Here is a 21,368-nt window from a genome sequence, read left to right on the forward strand (position 1 = left end):
TTAGAAAAATAAAATCTTAGCACAAAAATGCTCTTTAATATTCTGAAGCACAGGAGCAAAAGGCTGTAGTAAAAATGTCTCACAGGGCCCCCAATGGAGGAGCTAGAGAAAGTACCCAAGGAGCAAAAGGGATCTGCAACCTTATAGGTGGAACAACAATATGAACTAACCAGTACCCTGGAGCTCTTGACTCTAGCTGCATATGTATCAAAAGATGGCCTAGTTGGCCATCACTGGAAAGAGAGGCCCATTGGTCTTGCAAACTTTATATGCCTCAGTACAGGGAAACGCCAGGGCCAAGAAGTGGGAGTGGGTGGGTAGAGGAGAGGGAGGGGAGGGTAAGGGTGGCTTTTAGGATAGCATTGAAAATGTAAATGAAGAAAATACCTAATTAAAAAAAATGTCTCAACCATTGCAGGGTACTACCTGCCTTGGTGCTTGTTTCCAAGAAAAAAATGGGAATCACTGAGCTTGCAAAAATCATATGTGGCAACATAGAGTCATGATAAGAACTACCTAGCACTGGGTAGTGCTAGAAAAAGTGCCAATGAGGATCACTACCTGGGTGATGACTGTGGGTCTTCCCAGAGCAAGTCAGATTCACAGTGTATGATGAATAAGGTGGGGAGAGGGCATCAACTCAAAGGTTCAAGGTTTGAATTCAAAGTAGATTAGTAATAAGAAATGGCTTACAGCAATGCAATGAGCATTAGGGAGAGTCTTTTCCTTAACAAGGAATGCTGAAAGAAAGTGTATCTTCAATGAAAACAGGTGCCCATCCCTCGATCTAGCATATACTTAAATAAATGGCCTCGTATTACACCTTTTTTTGTAGGTGCAAGGATGTTAAGAAGTGTCTTTAAGAAAAAAGAAAAAGAAAAAGCAATAAAGAAAAAGAAAAAAGAAGTGAAGCCAAGCTCTTGACTTGACAACAAAGTGGAGTATTCTGTTACTGCAAGCAAACTTGGTGTCAGTGGACACATACTACCATTACTATCAGGTCTTAGGCTTGCTTGATTTCTTTTTTTTTTTTTTTAAGTTTGGAAACGCTTAAAGTTATTTAATATTTTAAATTTAGCATCATGATATGAAATGTAAAAATATATGTATGAAGCACAAGACTTTCTTCCCAAGGTTTATCATTACACAGAATATGCATTATATAAAAGTTGGAAAATACAAAACATAGATGAGACAGAGGGAAAAAAACACATTAATCTTCCAGCATTTCTTCCCATAACTAATACATGATATGTTCTTTTCCAGTTTCCTCTGTGTAGATTTCTTTTTACATGCAGCTACTTAGAACAGTTTTAATTTTTTTTCCATTTTTTATTAGGTATTTAGCTCATTTACAATTCCAATGCTATACCAAAAGTCCCCCATACCCACCCACCCCCACTCCCCTACCTACCCATTCCCCCTTTTTGGCCCTGGCGTTCCCCTGTACTGGGGCATATAAAGTTTGCAAGACCAATGGGCCTCTCCTTCCAGTGATGGCCGACTAGGCCATCTTTTGATACATATGCAGTTAGAGTCAAGAGCTCCGGGGTACTGGTTAGTTCATAATGTTGTTCCACCTATAGGGTTGCAGATCCCTTTTGCTCCTTGGGTACTTTCTCTAGCTCCTCCATTGGGAGCCCTGTGATCCATCCATTAGCTGACTGTGAGCATCCACTTCTGTGTTTGCTAGGCCCCGGCATAGTCTCACAAGAGACAGCTACATCTGGGTCCTTTCAATAAAATCTTGCTAGTGTGTGCAATGGTGTCAGCGTTTGGATGCTGATTATGGGGTGGATTCCTGGATATGGCAGTCTCTACATGGTCCATCCTTTCATCTCAGCTCCAAACTTTGTCTCTGTAACTCCTTCCATGGGTGTTTTGCTCCCAATTCTAAGGAGGAGCATGGTATCCACACTTCCGTCTTCATTCTTCTTGAGTTTCATGTGTTTAGCAAATTGTATCTTATATCTTGGGTATCCTAGGTTTGGGGCTAATATCCACTTATCAGTGAGTACATATTGTGTGAGTTCCTTTGTGAATGTGTTACCTCACTCAGGATGACGCCCTCCAGGTCCATCCATTTGGCTAGGAATTTCATAAATTCATTCTTTTTAATAGCTGAGTAGTACTCCATTGTGTAGATGTACCACATTTTCTGTATCCATTCCTCTGTTGAGGGGCATCTGGGTTCTTTCCAGCTTCTGGCTATTATAAATAAGGCTGCTATGAACATAGTGGAGCATGTGTCCTGCTTACCAGTTGGGGCATCTTCTGGATATATGCCCAGGAGAGGTATTGCTGGATCCTCCGGTAGTACTATGTCCAATTTTCTGAGGAACCGCCAGACTGATTTCCAGAGTGGTTGTACAAGCCTGCAATCCCACCAACAATGGAGGAGTGTTCCTCTTTCTCCACATCCACGCCAGCATCTGCTGTCACCTGAATTTTTTATCTTAGCCATTCTGATTGGTATGAGGTGGAATCTCAGGGTTGTTTTGATTTGCATTTCCCTGATGATTAAGGATATTGAACATTTTTTCAGGTGCTTCTCTGCCAATTGGTATTCCTCAGGTGAGAATTCTTTGTTCAGTTCTGAGCCCCATTTTTTAATGGGGTTATTTGATTTTCTGAAGTCCACCTTCTTAAGTTCTTTATATATGTTGGATATTAGTCCCCTATCTGATTTAGGATAGGTAAAGATCCTTTCCCAAACTGATGTTGGTCTTTTTGTCTTCTTGACGGTGTCTTTTGCCTTGCAGAAACTTTGGAGTTTCATTAGGTCCCATTTGTCAATTCTCGATCTTGCAGCACAAGCCATTGCTGTTCTGTTCAGGAATTTTTCCCCTATGCCCATATCTTCAAGGCTTTTCGCCACTTTCTCCTCTATAAGTTTCAGTGTCTCTGGTTTTATGTGAAGTTCCTTGATCCACTTAGATTTGACCTTAGTACAAGGAGATAAGTATGGATCGATTCGCATTCTTCTACACGATAACAACCAGTTGTGCCAGCACCAATTGTTGAAAATGCTGTCTTTCTTCCACTGGATGGTTTTAGCTCCCTTGTCGAAGATCAAGTGACCATAGGTGTGTGGGTTCATTTCTGGGTCTTCAATTCTATTCCATTGGTCTACTTGTTTGTCTCTATACCAGTAACATGCAGTTTTTATCACAATTGCTCTGTAGTAAAGCTTTAGGTCAGGCATGGTGATTCCACCAGAGGTTCTTTTATCCTTGAGAAGAGTTTTTGCTATCCTAGATTTTTGTTATTCCAGATGAATTTGCAAATTGCTCCTTCTAATTCGTTGAAGAATTGAGTTGGAATTTTGATGGGGATTGCATTGAATCTGTAGATTGCTTTTGGCAAGGTAGCCATTTTTACAATGTTGATCCTGCCAATCCATGAGCATGGGAGATCTTTCCATCTTCTGAGATCTTCTTTAATTTATTTCTTCAGAGATTTGAAGTTTTTATCATACAGATCTTTCACTTCCTTAATTAGAGTCACGCCGAGATATTTTATATTATTTGTGACTATTGAGAAGGGTGTTGTTTCCCTAATTTCTTTCTCAGCCTGTTTATTCTTTGTGTAGAGAAAGGCCACTGACTTGTTTGAGTTAATTTTATATCCAGCTACTTCACCAAAGCTGTTTATCAGGTTTAGGAGTTCTCTGGTAGAATTTTTAGGCTCACTTATATATACTATCATATCATCTGCAAAAAGTGATATTTTGACTTCCTCTTTTCCAATTTGAATCCCCTTGATCTCCTTTTGTTGTCGAATTGCTCTGGCTAATACTTCAAGTACTATGTTGAAAAGGTAGGGAGAAAGTGGGCAGCCTTGTCTAGTCTCTGATTTTAGTGGGATTGCTTCCAGCTTCTCTCCATTTACTTTGATGTTGGCTACTGGTTTGCTGTAGATTGCTTTTATCATGTTTAGGTATGGGCCTTGAATTCCTGATCTTTCCAAAACTTTTATCATGAATGGGTGTTGGATCTTGTCAAATGCTTTTTCTGCATCTAACGAGATGATCATGTGGTTTTTGTCTTTGAGTTTGTTTATATAATGGATTACATTGATGGATTTTCGTATATTAAACCATCCCTGCATCCCTGGAATAAAACCTACGTGGTCAGGATGGATGATTGCTTTAATGTGTTCTTGGATTCGGTTAGCTAGAATTTTTTTTTTGAGGATTTTTGCATCGATATTCATAAGAGAAATTGGTCTGAAGTTCTCTATCTTTGTTGGGTCTTTCTGTGGTTTAAGTATCAGAGTAATAGTGGCTTCATAAAATGAGTTGGGTAGAGTACCTTCTACTTCTATTTTGTGAAATAGTTTGTGCAGAACTGGAATTAGATCTTCTTTGAAGGTCTGATAGAACACTGCACTAAACCTGTCTGGTCCTGGGCTTTTTTTGGCTGGGAGACTATTAATAACTGCTTCTATTTCTTTAGGTGATATGGGACTGTTTAGATGGTCAACTTGATCCTGATCCAACTTTGGTACCTGGTATCTGTCCAGAAATTTGTCCATTTCGTCCAGGTTTTCCAGTTTTGTTGAGTATAGCCTTTTGTAGAAGGATCTGATGGTGTTTTGGATTTCTTCAGGATCTGTTGTTATGTCTCCCTTTTCATTTCTGATTTTGTTAATTAGGATTTTGTCCCTGTGCCCTTTAGTGAGTCTAGCTAAGGGTTTATCTATCTTGTTGATTTTCTCAAAGAACCAACTCCTCGTTTGGTTAATTCTTTGAATAGTTCTTCTTGTTTCGACTTGGTTGATTTCACCCCTGAGTTTGATTATTTCCTGCTGTCTACTCCTCTTGGGTGAATTTGCTTCCTTTTTTTCTAGAGCTTTTAGATGTGTTGTCAAGCTGCTAGTATGTGCTGTCTCCCGTTTCTTCTTGGAGGCACTCAGAGCTATGAGTTTCCCTCTTAGAAATGCTTTCATTGTGTCCCATAGGTTTGGGTACGTTGTGGCTTCATTTTCATTAAACTCTAAAAAGTCTTTAATTTCTTTCTTTATTCCTTCCTTGACCAAGGTATCATTGAGAAGAGTGTTGTTCAGTTTCCACGTGAATGTTGGCTTTCCATTATTTATGTTGTTATTGAAGATCAGTCTTAGCCCATAGTGGTCTCATAGGATACATGGGACAATTTCAATATTTTTGTATCTGTTGAGGCCTGTTTTGTGACCAATTATATGGTCAATTTTGGAGAAGGTCCCGTGAGGTGCTGAGAAGAAGGTGTATCCTTTTGTTTTAGGAGAAAATGTTCTGTAGATATCTGTCAGGTCCATTTGTTTCATAACTTCTGTTAGTTTCACTGTGTCCCTGTTTAGTGTCTGTTTCCACGATCTGTCCATTAATGAAAGTGGTGTGTTGAAGTCTCCCACAAAAATATGGAACGCTTCACGAATTTGCGTGTCATCCTTGCGCAGGGGCCATGCTAATCTTCTCTGTATCGTTCCAATTTTAGTATATGTGCTGCCGAAGCGAGCACTTGCTTGATTTCTCTTAGGCCAAATAGCTGCTACCTCTACTAACTTTCCATTACAAGCAATACACTCATAAAAAATTTGAAAGCAAATAATTTATACTAGTATGAGTAATAAAGAATTTAGTAAATGACTTAGAATTCAATATTAGTTTGATTAAACCACTATGCTATTTTATCAAAGGAACAAAACATGTCAAGTCTACAATATTTTTGCTAGTAACTTCAAAAATAAAAGTATCTTAGGAGCATATGTAGAACCTGTTATTTACCCCTAAACCACTGTTTTCCAATTAAAAGTTGTTCTCAAAGTAGTAAAATATCCCACTGAGTTTTTCTACTTAGGAGAAAAAAATAAGAATCATTTTCTGAAGTTTCTAACATTACAGATGTAATTCAAATAAATCTGCCAGGACAGGGAGAATATGCTAGCAGCAGGGTTTCCTGTTGGATGGATACTCGAGCCTATGTGAACAAATCTCTCTGGCTAAGTGAGACTGTGTTAACAGTTGGAATTTTTGCTAGGTGACTATTCAGACTCTTTTTGCAGAATATATAGCCATCACACTTACGAGTTTTGTTGTCCTTTGAGGAAGACACACTTTCTAGCGGCCATTGTTAAACTACATGGTAAGAACACAGCTTGGCTTTGCTTCTGTGGATGCTAACTGTAGAGAGCTGTCCCTGCCCCACAACTACCGGCTCACTTTCTGCCAAAGGACTTGCATAACTCAACACCTGAGTTATACTATTCACTAAAAATAAAGTTGTATTATTTATTTAACATTAGATGTGAACTTTTATATCTACTGTGGTCTACTGATATTTTCTGCTTTTTTGTTTATGTAAATCCTCTCTCTAGTATTACATCTGTTCCTGAAGGAAACCATTCACCAAGTGACAAGCCTATTACTAGTTTAGCATAGGAAGAAAACTTGCTGTCTTTTCTGTCCTAAACTGGTATTCTGGCCACAGCACTGAATCCCTTCTTGGCTAGTTCAGCAGTGACTTTAATGACAGTTTCTGAAATGCTAAGCCATCGTGAATTGTGTTAGTGATGTCAAGATGATCAGATGAGTTTAGGGAACCTAGCTTAAGACCTTTGTTCAGAGTTAATTTTAACATTTTGGGATTTTGGATTTGTAGAAACATTATCTAGACAATAGAATGTTTTGATGATAGACCCACCACACATAATCTTCTGGTGTTAACATTTTGCATAATTCTAGTTTTATATATTAATTTTATCAAAACTAAAATATAAACATTAGTTTGTTATTATGGGCAGATAGCTTATGTATGTATTTATTTATTCATTGTTTGGACATCACCTAATTTTCAGACATATTAATTTTCTTCTCCAATACAGCATTCCTCACTGGATTTTCGTACATGATATTCTTGTGTTTGCTTGTAATAGTTCTTCAGCTTTTGACTCGGTGTCCAAAGAGTTTATTACTTATAAGTCCTAACATATTTTGTACCAAGTGAAAGTTGATTGTTGTTGACATGGCAGTACAGGAATGACTAGAATACTCCTTTGCTAGAAAGTCTCTATTGTTAAAAAAAAATATCTAGCCTTGACATAAATGGTTATGTATAACAAAGCAATGAAGAATATGTGGTGGTTAGTACCCCATTGTAGCTAGAAAGATGAAATGAGGTCTTGGAGGAACAGGAGTGAGAATTCTGTAGACAACTGGTGTTGGTAAGTGCAAAGAAACTACATGTAAATAGGGCAGGGACTAGATACAGAGGATTGTTACTGGCAAAACCAATCTGTGGGATTATCAATAGATTATTTGAAAGCACAGAGATCAGGGAATATCAGATTGGGCAAGCCTCATAGTTATGCTAAAAAGGCATGTTCATTTCACAGACCATTAAAGCCATTGTCTATTACTTCCTTCAGACTAGAGCCTGCTGATTTCTTGTCCTGTGCTATGTAACAGACCCTGTGAGATGATCATCATACCATTCTGCATAGTCATTTCCTTTTCATTCAGAATGCTGTTTCTTAGATAGTATGTTGCTTTAATATTTAAAAATGATTAGGAAGATCTTTGGAATTAATGCTATCATTCCTAAGTATTTTACAACTCATCTATCCTCAAAAGTAATTTTAGTATGTCAGTTAAAAAAAACAAACAAACTTAATAACCCTACCTTTACTGTCTGAATTAACTAATGTCTTATACATTAGAAACATAATGGATACAGAGAGGAACCAAAACAACACAGGAACACAAAATTCTGCTAAAATCAGAATCTTTTTCTGCATGCAGACAGAAGTGGATCTTCTTATAAAAAGATTGGTAATTAAACTTTGAAACATTATAACAGTCATTTGAAATTTCCAACCAAAGCATCAAATTAAGCAATTTTATGGTGAATTTATTCAAGGTGCCAAGAGCAGAATTATCCATTTTAAAGCATGGGCTTAGCGGTTTTGTATCTGTAAGAAGTTAGCATAATTTGAGATCTCACCACTCAGTGTGTGGTCAACATCACCTGGGAAGGATCGGAGCAGTGAATACATTTGTAACAATATCCTCAGGTGCCGCACATACACACCCAAGTTTCAAAAGCATTAATTTAAATTGAATTTAAATTAACACTAGATTTCTTTCTTTCTTTCATGTTTTATTGAAAAAAAACATAATAGCTATGAAATCAGGAATAAAGCTTTTTTGGAAGGTGGAAAACCAATTCAAGACAAAATGTCTTAGAACACTAAAGTTACAAGAAGGAAATAGCATTGTATCTAATTATCAATCTTTTAAAATTTGCATTTTATTTTTACCTGAGTGTAGGCAAGGAACAAATGGGAAAATTACTCTTAAGTACCTTTAAATGTCACCTCATTAAACTTCTCTCTTTTTGATTATGTGTTTTTTAATGACTGAATGAACCTTATTACATCAGCCTACCAAGAAAGTTTTTGATATGGAATGTTAAATGCCAGGCTCTGTAGCCTAACACTGAAGTGTGTGGGCATATGTTAAACCAAAACATGATTTGTTTCTCTAAGAATATAAATTTCATGAGGGTGGCTTAATCATTGCATTCTGATACCTATGTGATTACAAGATACGTTTTAGTAAATGAAAGGGATGATTTACATTTCAAAGGATCCATGTCCTTTTAAACTTCATGCAGCTTATTGCACACAAACTATTATTAAATTTGAATCATTTCTGCCATCAAGAAATGATCACGTAAGTGTGGGACACTGCCTTTCTCATGTCTCCTTCATAATTAGTAGCATACTGGTAGTTGTTGAAGATAGTACACAGCTCAGTGTCTAAAACTGTTCAAATCTTTACCACCCCTGCATGTAATGGATGCCATGTCTAGGTGAAAGTAATTGAGACTTAATCACTTTTCAGTCATGTACTGAATGAATGGTGTCATTAATCGCAGCCACACTCTGAATCTTTTACATTATATTACTCCACACCAATGGCTCAGCCAACAGAAACACATGCCTTATGTGTAAGAGTTCTTTCAGAGGAATATGACTGATGGTGTCAGAGAAAGTTAGTAGTCATTTGAAAAGTTGAGGTGGAAGTCAGCTGGTAACTGGAGGCAGGAGGTGGGAGCTCAAAAGTATAGTTACATTATATGTACTGAACAGATTATATTTGATAAATCTATATATTCTCATATATATGAGTATACATACAAATTCAGAATATATGTACTCTCATGTATATATACAAATACTGAATATATGTATTTATATGAATATATGAATATATGAATATATGAATATATGAATATATGTATATTAGCACATACATACACATATATACATACAGCTATGCATGCAATAACAATTGAATTGATAATATAGACCATAAATTTTTTCCATTTTTAATTAGGTATTTAGCTCATTTACATTTCCAATGCTATACCAAAAGTCCCCCATACCCACCCACCCCCACTCCCCTACCCACCCACTCCCCCTTTTTGGCCCTGGCGTTCCCCTGTACTGGGGCATATAAAGTTTGCGTGTCCAATGGGCCTCTCTTTCCAGTGATGGCCGACTAGGCCATCTTTTGATACATAAGCAGCTAGAGTCAAGAGCTCCGGGGTACTGGTTAGTTCATAATGTTGTTCCACCTATAGGGTTGCAGATCCCTTTAGCTCCTTGGCTACTTTCTCTAGCTCCTCCTTTGGGAGCCCTGTGATCCATCCATTAGCTGACTGTGATCATCAACTTCTGTGTTTGCTAGGCCCCGGCATAGTCTCACAAGAGACAGCTACATCTGGGTCCTTTCAATAAAATCTTGCTAGTGTGTGCAATGGTGTCAGCGTTTGGATGCTGATTATGGGGTGGATCCCTGGATATGGCAGTCTCTACATGTAGACCATAAATTTGAAGGAGATTGAGGAGGGGTATATGTGAGAGTTTGGAGAATGGAAAAGCAGAATATGTAATTAAAATAATAAACAAAAATGGATAGTTGCAAAGTGAAGAGGTCAGAGTTGGAGCATAAAATGCAAGCAGATGGATGACCATCTTTGTGTTTCCCCAGGATATCATGTTTTCCTTTCACCCTGTGCCTATATCTTCTCTTTTCTTTAGAATTTCTAAATGTCTTTTAAATCTTACACAAATGAATCATTTTATATTCTTCATTCCGCTCATTTTGTTTTACTTGAATCCATTTTTTTTAAATCTCATCCCTGCTCACCTGCCATGTCTATGTCCCCAAGAAACATTTCAACAGGATTCTCCTTCCATTTAGTGATTTTCATTTGAGCCATTAGACCAATCAAACTTGGCAGTGTGCAGTCATAGAAGACAAAGGAAATAGCTGACAGGGGCTCCTGTCTTTTGTAGACCATTACTGTTTTTGCTTTCTCAAAGCAGATTACAGTCACATAGCTCTTCAGATGATATGTAAATTAAATCTAGTCACAGTATTTGAGCTCAAAACTAATTGCTACATAAGCTATTAGTGGCGGATGTTTTATTAGTACAAGTATGCCAATGCTAACACTTTATGCAAATTCTCTTTGTTGTACAGTGAACCTGTTGATAAATATAACCCATATTGTGCTTTTAATGGCAGCTTCATCTTTTATTATGTACTTAACTTTTATGCATTTTAATTGTTAATTTGTTGAATAATCCCTTATACTTAAAACTGTATAGCAGGACAATGAAGACAGTAATGTAAAGTTACTACCGCTAAGTCCAGAGTAAATGTTAAAATAATGATACGAGAAAAATTATACCCAGATAGAGACTCCCCATGTCCATTGATTAGTGTTTTTTATAATGCACATCATTACACAGGATAAAGAAAGGCAGTAAAGGCCAGGGTAATGGTTCAATGGTAAAATGCTTGATATACAATCATGAGACCAGAGCGTGGATTGCCAGCACCTATTTAAAAGGCAAGTATGGCTGTGTCCGTGCTAGAGTCTATTGAAGATAGAAACACTGCTGGGATGTAGTGGGTATCCAGCCTAGCTAAAATAATGCTAAATTCCAGTTCAAATAGAGATTTATTCTCAAGAGAACAATTCGGAGACTAAGAGAAAAGGACACCTAATGTCCTCATCTGGTCTCTGCACTTCACACATGTCTGGAACACACCATGTATGTGCATGTACACCCACACCCTAGACATACCTACATACCCAAAGAACATAAAAGATATAAAGAATGTATAAAGAATATCTCATGGATAAAATTTGCAACATTAAACAGCATTCATCCTTGAGTTATTAGACGGAAAGATAGTTTGCACCAGGAAGGTCAAATTCAAATATGTATTTCTCAGAGCCTCTTGCTCATACACGAAACACCAAGCCTTCTTCACAAAGTCTTAAGGCAGCTAAAGAGCAAAGTAATCTCTGTTGCTATTAATAATTATTTCCTTGTATTTTAGAAATTTTCTGTGCTTTATAGTGTTAAATTATATCACAGATGGGATATGCAGAAACACAGGTAGGAAGTCGCTTCATAGAAGCATAACTTGTATACATCAGTGTGTATTCGGAACGGTTACCTGGAGACAGCCTGCTTATGTAAGCATCATTCTAACAGATGTTAAGCTACAGCATGTTGATGGTGGAAATGTCTAAGGAGCTACAAGCAGGAATCATCATATTTCCTACATTCAATGCTTGCTCTAGGTCTCTACATTCTACATCTTTATTTCCCTGGTCTTTCCATAAAACCACAAGATGAAAGCTGAAGATACTCAGTCTCACTTTAGAGTTACTTTGATTTTCTTTTCTCTTTGCATTTCTGATTTTTTTCTCTTACTCTCTATTTCTCAGTTCCTAGAGATCAATTTGCCTCCCTTGGAGCTGTCATTTCTGGGACATCTCCAGGTCTACCAATTACTCAAAAGATACTATCTACCCACACACTGGCTCCTCTTAATTGGATGACATTTACATTTCTTGTTTTTGACATTGGCCTTTCTATGCCTCATCAGGAAGATTCTTGTTTACTTACTTAGGCATGTATGTGGAATTATTCTCTTACAAATTTAGTCTAGAATTAGTGCCTTGCTTATAGTTTATAGATAACACATCTGTTTATTAAGAGTTCAGGCAAGATAAGGATAAAGATGACAGATTAAAAGCAGTTGTTTATAATAAAGACACTTAAGACAAAATTATAGGTCTGGTTAAGATAAGTATAAATAGAATTGACTAGTTGCAGACCCAATGATCCCCTTTCCCTTCTTTTATTCTTCTTTTAAAATTTTGTCTCCATTGTGAAGAATTGTCTTCATTCCATCTAATGTTGTCTCCATTGGAATCTATGACCTGTTCAGAACACCATCAAGGAGAGCAACATGATATATTTGTCTGCTTTTATTTCTGTATTTATTTACCTTACTACATGTGCTGTTTCTATATGTCTAGACACTGTTGGGTCATCAGGGAAATGTATGTTAAGGTGTCCTTGAGTGTGCCAGGGTTATTATAGGTGAAAGTCTATCCTGCACTTCCTCATCCCCAAGGTTTATTGTTTCTGACTTTCATCATTTTCATTCTTCAACCCACTGGAAAAATCACATTTAAAAGTGTTCGTTACCCTGATGTACTTGTGGAAGTCACTTATATTTGTAAGTGGATGCTTGACTGTACCATTCAGTGTAGATATTTCACCTCATTCATTTCCAAGTTACAACGCTACTCTGTGTTATAAAATCTCTACAGTATTATCTATAAAGTTTCCTCTTAGTTTTCTATTTTGTATGTTCCAGGTCTTTCTCTCCTACACACACTTGTAACCACCATAAAGATTCTAAGACCTTGTTCCCATAGCTCTTTCTTAGACTAGGATCCACTCAAAGCTTTACATTTCTTTGCATGTTTCATCTCTACTTAAATACTTACCACCTAGTGACATAATCCTTGTCTCTAACTTGTGCTCGTTTCTTAATCATAAGTTTTATGTTTGTGAACAATCAAATGTTGCATTAGAGTCTTAAAATAGTCAACATAAATTCTTAAAAAGACTGAGCCGGATTACAGTGCAAGAGGTTGTCCTGTATCATACCTCTAGAAGTTTGTACTCTACAAGGAAAAAGTTCATGATAATGTCTCACCTGACAATTGCAATGTTTCAAACTATTGAAATAAGAAGTGCTTTATATAATGGCAGGCTAGACTGTAGACTGTAGACTGTTTAGCTTAAATACTATTGTATTTATTGATAGCATATATATCTATATATTATTATTAGCTGTATCTTAATTTAGTTATTATTTATAAACTCTTATGTATATATATATATATACATATATATATATATATATATATACACACACATATGTGTGTGTGTGTGTGTGTGTGTGTGTGTGTGTGTGTGTGTGTGTTTGTGTGTGTGTGAGAATAGGTGTGTACAGTATTGGAGTAAATTTGGTCCTTCTACAATGTGGGACACTGAGATCAAACATCTAGGTTTGTAATGTATTTTATTGGAATACACAGGATGGTAAGGAACTAATAATTAGGATGGCAAGAAGACAAAGTTTTCAGGAAGAAGGGGTGGTGATGAGCTGAAGGCAGAAAGATCCACACTATGGAATTTTATATCATACCCTTAGAATTTTGGAAGCAGACAATAGAAATAGATACGTAAATCTGTATGGTCTTTTTAAGAAACAGGAACTCCATAATAGCTTTAGTCCGCAGCTATGAAATTGAAAACTATATTTATGAACTAAAGGTAACTCAGAAGGCATAAGTAAAACTAAACTGCAAAAAGCAGTTTGCTTCTGGATAATATAAATCACTAACAATTTCTTCTATCTACTACAACATACTACAAGTTTAGTGACTTATACTACCACATGGTTATTATTACTTTAGATTTCTAAAGATCTGAAAACTAAAATTGAACACATGCTTAGTGTTCAACAAATAAATGCAGGTAGTAAATCATCATGCCATGTGAGTCTGGGGTCCTGAAATACTGACTAGGGGTGGTGAGGGGACAAAGAAAGGACAGACATACAGACACATGCACAGAAAAGCTGAGATTGGTGGGGGTGGGCTCAGTCTGATAAACAGCATCTACTACTACCAGCACCCCAAGCCCTGGGGTATTTTGGTAACAGATCTCTGTAGGATACTAGTCTTGGTCATAGTAGGAAGCTGCCATTGCTAGTCTTTGCACACACTAGTCCTTCACTTTCATTGACACCCCCCAAGGAAAGTTTTGCCAACCTTCTTGCTCCTGACATATATGCAAAATTGCTTTGCCAATTTTCCATGAGTCCAAGACCTTTGTAAATAATGCACATCACTCAGGACTTCATTCACTCAGGGCTTCCTTGTCTCCCTCCAGTCACTACATATTCAATGTGCTATTTTCATTGTGTCATAAGCTTATATGGAAGGAAAAGGCTGCATTTGCTTAACAAATGCTTTAACTTCGTAGGTGTAGCATACATTTAGAAATAAACTCGGATTTGCCTTATAGTCTTATACAATTAGATAATATTTCCTTGTGGTCCTCAAGGCAACTTCTCAACAAAACATTTCAGCAATATTTAAGAGGCATTTTACAAGCAACAGAACTTTACCACATGGAAAATACATCATGGAAAACAACCATTTTCGGGTTGCTAAGGATGGTTGAGGTGTCTCTGTATCATTGAAATAATAGTTTCATGAGGACTATGCAAGATTACTGAAAACTAGGTTAATCATCATTGATTGCTCAGTTGTGCTTACCACATTCTGGGGCATTTGTGAAACATAAAATAAACATCATCTTTTTTAGAAACCAATGAAAGGATTTTAGGTAGGCATTTATACAACCTAAATTGCGTTAGCAATGGGAATGTGTCTTGGATTAATGGAATCCAGAAACTCCCTTAGATGTTACTATACTTTTTTAAAAGAAATTGTATGATGCATATTTGAGGTATATAATACCAAAATATGGATGCATATAGACAGTGAGATGGCTGTGTTGATCTAAGTAGATGATCTTATCTGAAATCTCAGATAGGTGTTTTCTGATGGCAAAGGCAACTTAAAGTTTACTTATTTAATGAAATTCACTCCTATAAATGTATTACCTGTAGTCCTTATGTTGGAAAGTAAGCACCCAAACTCATTTATTCTACACACTATAAGTTGAATTCATTCACTGTATACTCATATGTATTTAGCCATGCCCATGAGAGCCACTATTTTACAGTACCTAAAAACGGAGGCTCCTGGTTTTGTTTTAATTGATAGTATCCTTAAATCAAGCCATATAGTTTGAAAATTAGATGAGAAAAAAATGGGTGCATATATGAAGTTCATATAAACGAGAACAATATGGAAACCAAACCAGGGTTAGGGCTGTGGGGATATAGGGTAAATTTTGGAAAGATATATGAGGGAGTGATTCAAACATCCAGTAAGAAGCTCTGCATAATTGATATGTATCTATATCAACACAGAAAATAATTTAGGCGAGAGGAAGAATATTTTGTGGCTAGCTCTAGCCATATAACAAAACCCTTCCCCAATAAATCAAAACAAAAATAAATAATTTTGAAAGTCCAATAAGGGCAAATTGAGCTTGGAATTGATAGAATACAAAACATGAAAACTTCAAAAAAGCTAACCATTCAAACCCCTTTAAGGTAATGTCCCTCAACATAAAATGTACATAAATGTACTTCAGGATGCTGAGAGAAAATAATGAGGATTGTTGTTGTTTTTCTTCTTTTCAATAATATTCTATATGCCCAGAGTGATGTGGAAAATATATTTATTGAATTTTAAAGTGTGAATAAGTGTTCACATTCATTTTTTATGAATATCCTTGAAGCAAAACAACTTTGAGATTCAGGCTTTAGTATGAATCATGCATTGCTCAATACTACCCTGAATCTGGTGTTTCTTTTCATTTTCTCTAGATGTACTGGAAATTAAGAATAAATTGATTTTAATAGTTTCTGTGAGTTTATTATTTATGTCTTTAACATAAGGAATAGGGAAGCTATTGGGTATAGATTTGGTACTCAGAGCTAGAAAGGTGACTGAAAAAACCCAGGGTTCTCTCTACAGTCCCAGGATCCATGACAATGACTTATTTTCTAGATTAAAAACTGTCAGTTCAAGTCACTTAAAAGCAGAGGATTGACCATGTCTTTCTGGTATATGCCTATGATACCTCTTCTTTTCTTCTTAATATTTGTATTGGTACAGAGACAGGCAGGTAGATCAATAGAATAGAATTGAAGACCCAGAAATGAACCCATACACCTACGGTCACTTGATCTTTGACAAAGAAGATAAAAGCATCAAGTGAAAAAAAGGCAGCATTTTCAACATATGGTACTGGATTAGCATGTAGAAGACTGTAAATTCATCCATTCTTATCTCCTTGTACAAAGCTCAAGTCCAAGTGGATCAAGAACCTCCACATAAAACCAGATACACTGAAAGTAATAGAAGAAAATGTGGGGAAGAGCCTTGAACACATGGGCACAGGAGATAATTTCCTGAACAGAACATCAATGATTTATGCTCTAATATCAACAATCAAAATATGGGATCTCATAAAATTGCAAAGCTTCTGTAAGGCAAAGGGTACTGTTAATAGGACAAAATGGCAACCAGAATATTAGAAGATTGTTACCAGTCCTTCATCTAATAGAGGGCTAATATCTAATATATACAAAGAACTCAATAAGGCAGTCTTCTGAGAACAAAATCACTCTATTAAGAATAGGGTACAGAGCTAAGCAAAGGATCGTCAACTGAAGAATATTGAATGTCCAAGAAGCACTTAAAAATTGTTCAACATTCTTAGTCATCAGGGAACTCAAGAGATGCTCCAACATATAACACACTTCCTCCACTATGTTCATAGTAGCCTTGTTTATAATATCCAGAAGTAGGAAAGAACCCAGATGTCCTTCAACAGAGAAATGGATACAGAAAATGTGATACAATTACACAATGGAGTACTACTCAGCTATTAAAAACAATGACTTCATGAAATCCTTAGGCACATGGACAGACCTAGAAAATATCATCCAGAGTGAGGTACCCAAATCACAAAAGAATACACATGGTATGCACTCACTGATAAGTGGATATTAACCCAAAAGCTCAGAATATCCAAGGTACAACTCACAGACCACATGAAGCTCAAGAAGAAGGAAGACCAAAGTGTTTGGATGCTTTGGCCTTTCTTACAAGGAGGGACAAAACACTCACAGGAGCAAATATGGAGACAAAGTGTGCATCAGAGACTGAAGGAAAGGTCATCCAGAGACAGCCCCACCTGGGGATCCATCTCATATACAGACACCAAACATAGACACTATTTCTGATGCCAAGAAGTGCTTGCTGACAGGAGCCTGATATAGCTGTTTCCTGAGAGGCTCTGCCAGAGCCTGGCAAATACAGAGGTGGATGCTCACAACTAACCATTGGACTGAGCACTGGGTCCTGAATGAAGGAGTTAGAGAAAGGACTGAAGGAGCTGAAGGGGTTTGCAATCCCATAGTCAGAATAACAGTACCAACCATCCAGAAACCCCAGAGTTCCTAGGGACTAAACCACCAATCAAAGAGTGCACATGGAGCGACCCATGGCTCCAGCTGCATATGTAGCAGAAGATGGCCTTGTTGGGCATCAATGGGAGGAGAGACCCTTGGTCCTGTGAAAGCTTGATACCCCAGTGTAGGGGAATGCCAGGGCAGGAAGGCAGGGGGCAGTGGGTGGGTGGGGGAGCACCCTCATAGAAGTACGGGGTGGGGGATGGGATAGGGACGTTGCAGAGGGGAATATGTGAAAAGGGATAACATTTGAAATGCAAATAAATAAGTTATCCAATAAAAAACCCCTCAAGATTATTCAATAATAAGTAGGAGTACAAAAGAGAAATGTAATTTTTAATTGAATACATATGTAAAATATTGACTTGCTTATAATAAACTAGCTTATGGAGCTAATGAAATAAAAAAGAAATGATGAAAATTTGCAATTATGGTATTTCTGAAACCAATATCAACAATTTAAAATGTGTAGGGTTCTTTTTTCTAATTTATCTATTAACAAACTAATTTATAAATATTATGATGGATAATTTTTTTCAAAACCATTTGAAAATTCTTTCACATGTACCTACTTACTTAATAAACCTCAGCCAGATTGAAATATATCATATAGATAATAGGCTTATTATAAAATAACTCTAATTTCAAAAAACAGTAGGAGTTTTAGTTCTTATTATTTCCTAGTTAAATCTATTTCAGTGTTCTCCAATTAGGAACTTCAGTAATTCCCGATGTTTCATGACAAGGAACTCTACATGGGAAGGGTCTGAATCTAGGCACCAAGCAAGAGTCCAGAAAAAAACGAAGGAAAAAAATGGATTATAATAAGTATGTAAAAATGCAATGATACTTTCTTGAGACAATTGGGAATAGATGCTATGATAGGAATTTAAGGAACATCTGACACACCTGACACTCAATACTTATTATATTGCCCATATGTGTGAAAATACAATTTGTATCACACCAGTACCTACAGGACTATACAAAAATAGGTTGGTTTGTGGAAATGGAAGAATGAATCAGAAACCTTTACTTGGAATGGATATGTTCCCCAGATGTCAGTAGCAAATTCAAAAAGATGAGTGTTTTCACTTGGCAGCTATGCTAACCATATTAATTTTTTATGACTTGAATTAGGCAAACCGTCATGCTATCTGTAAATACATGCTGTTTTGTCCAAAATAGAAATAGCACTAAATTTCTGGTCAAACAATATGTGTTTCTAATAGAATCATTGCCTGAAATGAGTGTGATTTTGATCAAATTACATACTACTGTTGTTTTCCTTGACCATTCAATCACTGGACATGGAGTACATCCAGAAAGCTGATTTTTTCAGAGGAGGTGGCTTTTTGCAAACATGGGGAGACTGACTACTGACCATTTCACTGTAACTCAGCACTCCATTTTCTAAATGGAAAAAAAAAAAAAAAAAAAACCTCTTTTCTACTGCCTGAAGCCAAGAAATAGTGCATAATTCTGAAATGTTAGGTAGACATTCTCTGATGATGGCAATATGTGAATTCTATCATGACATGTACAATCTAACACTTTATAAATTGTGTATATAGGCAAGGCAGTGGTGGCACACACCTTTAATCCCAGCACTTGGGAGTCAGAGGCAGGCAGATTTCTGAGTTCAAGGCCATCCTGGTCTACAGAGTGAGACAGGACAGCCAGAGCTACACAGAGAAACCCTGCCTCAAAACAAAACAACCAAACAAAAAAACAACAAAAATTGTGTATACAATAATCTTTTTTAAATCAAATTTTTGTTTGTTATCCACGTACAGCAACTAACTGCTTTACAAAAATAGCAAAATAATAGAATATATCATCACATGTTTTTACAATGTAGTAAGTACACCTTTCTTTAAATTTTACACAAACTACTTAGAGAGGAGTATACCGCACACATACATTTATATTACTTTGTACATTCTAGAGCAAGCACAAGGGCAGAGGCATCATGATCTTGATACAATTTAAAGACACAAGGTCCATGTATCCTTGAATGGCTCTCTATGGATTTTGTTCATCTAATTTCCAATTCCCTTCCTTCCAAAATAATAGAGTTGTTTCTTTCTAACAGAGATGTATTTTCTGTTAGAAAACTTTTATAAGAGACAGGTGCTTTGCTGTGTTCTAGCTGAGAGGTACTTAACTAAAGCTAATCCAGCAAGATGATACATTTGGCTTAGAATTTGATCTTTTGGAATAAATGACAAGAGTAAGAATCAAATACCCGAGGCTGGTTTTATTCTGCTGGACAGTGTCAGAGTTTCCCCTGCCCTGGTCTACTTGAGAATGAGCTATTTAATTTTTGCTTTGACTCTATAAGCTATGTAATATTATTTCAATGCATGTTATTATTATTATTTTAGTTAGGTAATTTGCTTTCAATGGCTGACAAAGATACTGTTATATGATGATATTTAAACAAATATAAATGTCCTATGTCTTGATGTTTGAGGCAAGAATGCTAAAAAGATGAGTGTATTCATTTTTTTCTCTCAAGGAAAGATTTGTTATCAATGATGTTGTTTCACACTTTAAAAAATAATAAAATGGCTGATGGAATGAAACATACGGTAATTAATGAGAAAGAGGGGAGAAGTACTAAATTGAAAGATAATTATTTCAACACATAAATAGGCAAAAGATTTTATTAAAATATAATTTTCCTCCCTATACTATCCTCCTCCATTTTTCCCAGGTACTCTGCTTCTAACCCTTTCATGTCTTCCTTCGCTTTCAAGTTAATAACCTCTGTTCTGATTACTATTTTTATATACACATATGTATGGATATATAAACAAATATATAAACACAACCTGCTGAGTCTGTTTTTCCTGTTTGTGTATATATCTTATAAGGCTGAATTTTTTATGAAACAGTCTTATCTAAAAGAGAATGGATTGCTTCTAGTAAACCTTTATGCAAAGGGGAAAAATGAAACAAGGACCTTGTTTGCAACACTATTTGGAGGGTTAAATTTTCCCATCAGAGTGTACTATACCATCAGTGCACATTAACAGAAGTGGCATTATCAAAGAAAATTAAACAGTAACATTGAACATGGAAAAGAAACATCCCGCCACCTTCAAACACTAACTTTTAATTCTTTGTCCCCCTAGAATAATTCGTGTATTTCGTCAGCTCTAGTTCACAAGGGCTCTGGCTTGTCAACATATATAGCATAAAGTCAATCAGCTGCCAGAGAGGCTTACAGAAGAATTCTCCTTATCATGCGGAAGGAAGTCTTAGCAGCAACTGCAGTGAGTCGGAGAACCTGTGTCCTTATCAGGAACACTGAATGTGAAAGAGAGCAGCAAAGCCTATGGCTAATTTATCTGCTTCACTGTTTAATATGAGTGTGCTTGCTGAAAGATTTCCAAGCAATCCCTCAGGGTTTGGGATGTGTGTCCAGGGAAATAAGCATGTAGAATCTATAATTTCAAGCAGGTTGGAAAATGAACCTATGTTATTTGAAGGAAGACTCATAAAGCAATAGAAATGATACGTGTTACCTCTTTGTTTCATTACATTTTTATTGAGGTGTGCCCCATTTATCCATCCCTACCTCACAGTAAGTTGTTCATTTGACTTGGAACTCAAAACAAACAAGGAAGTATACTTAGCTGGTAGACACTCTATTTCAGTAACACTCTTGAATGCCACTTCTGTTGAATTAAATCAACAGTTTAACAGTTATTTTAAAATATCTTATAATATGTACTCTGTACCAAAAGCCATCAAGCACTTACATAAATCATGAATCCCTTAGTCAATGTTACCTCCATGTCTTTGGTAG

At 36.4% G+C, this 21,368-nt stretch overlaps 1 protein-coding gene and 1 non-coding gene across 10 annotated transcripts in view; one reads left to right on the plus strand and one right to left on the minus strand.

Annotated features, from left to right (window-relative positions):
- Nucleotides 1–21,368, plus strand: part of Marchf1 (membrane associated ring-CH-type finger 1) — an 854,833-nt gene that overhangs the window by 378,943 nt on the left and 454,522 nt on the right. The window lies entirely within an intron of this gene.
- Nucleotides 5,395–5,501, minus strand: Gm24205. The gene has a single exon (XR_003947637.1). It is a non-coding gene; the product is annotated as a U6 spliceosomal RNA (small nuclear RNA).

This window comes from Mus musculus, chromosome 8, assembly GCF_000001635.26.
Source record: "Mus musculus strain C57BL/6J chromosome 8, GRCm38.p6 C57BL/6J".
NCBI lineage: Eukaryota > Metazoa > Chordata > Mammalia > Rodentia > Muridae > Mus > Mus musculus.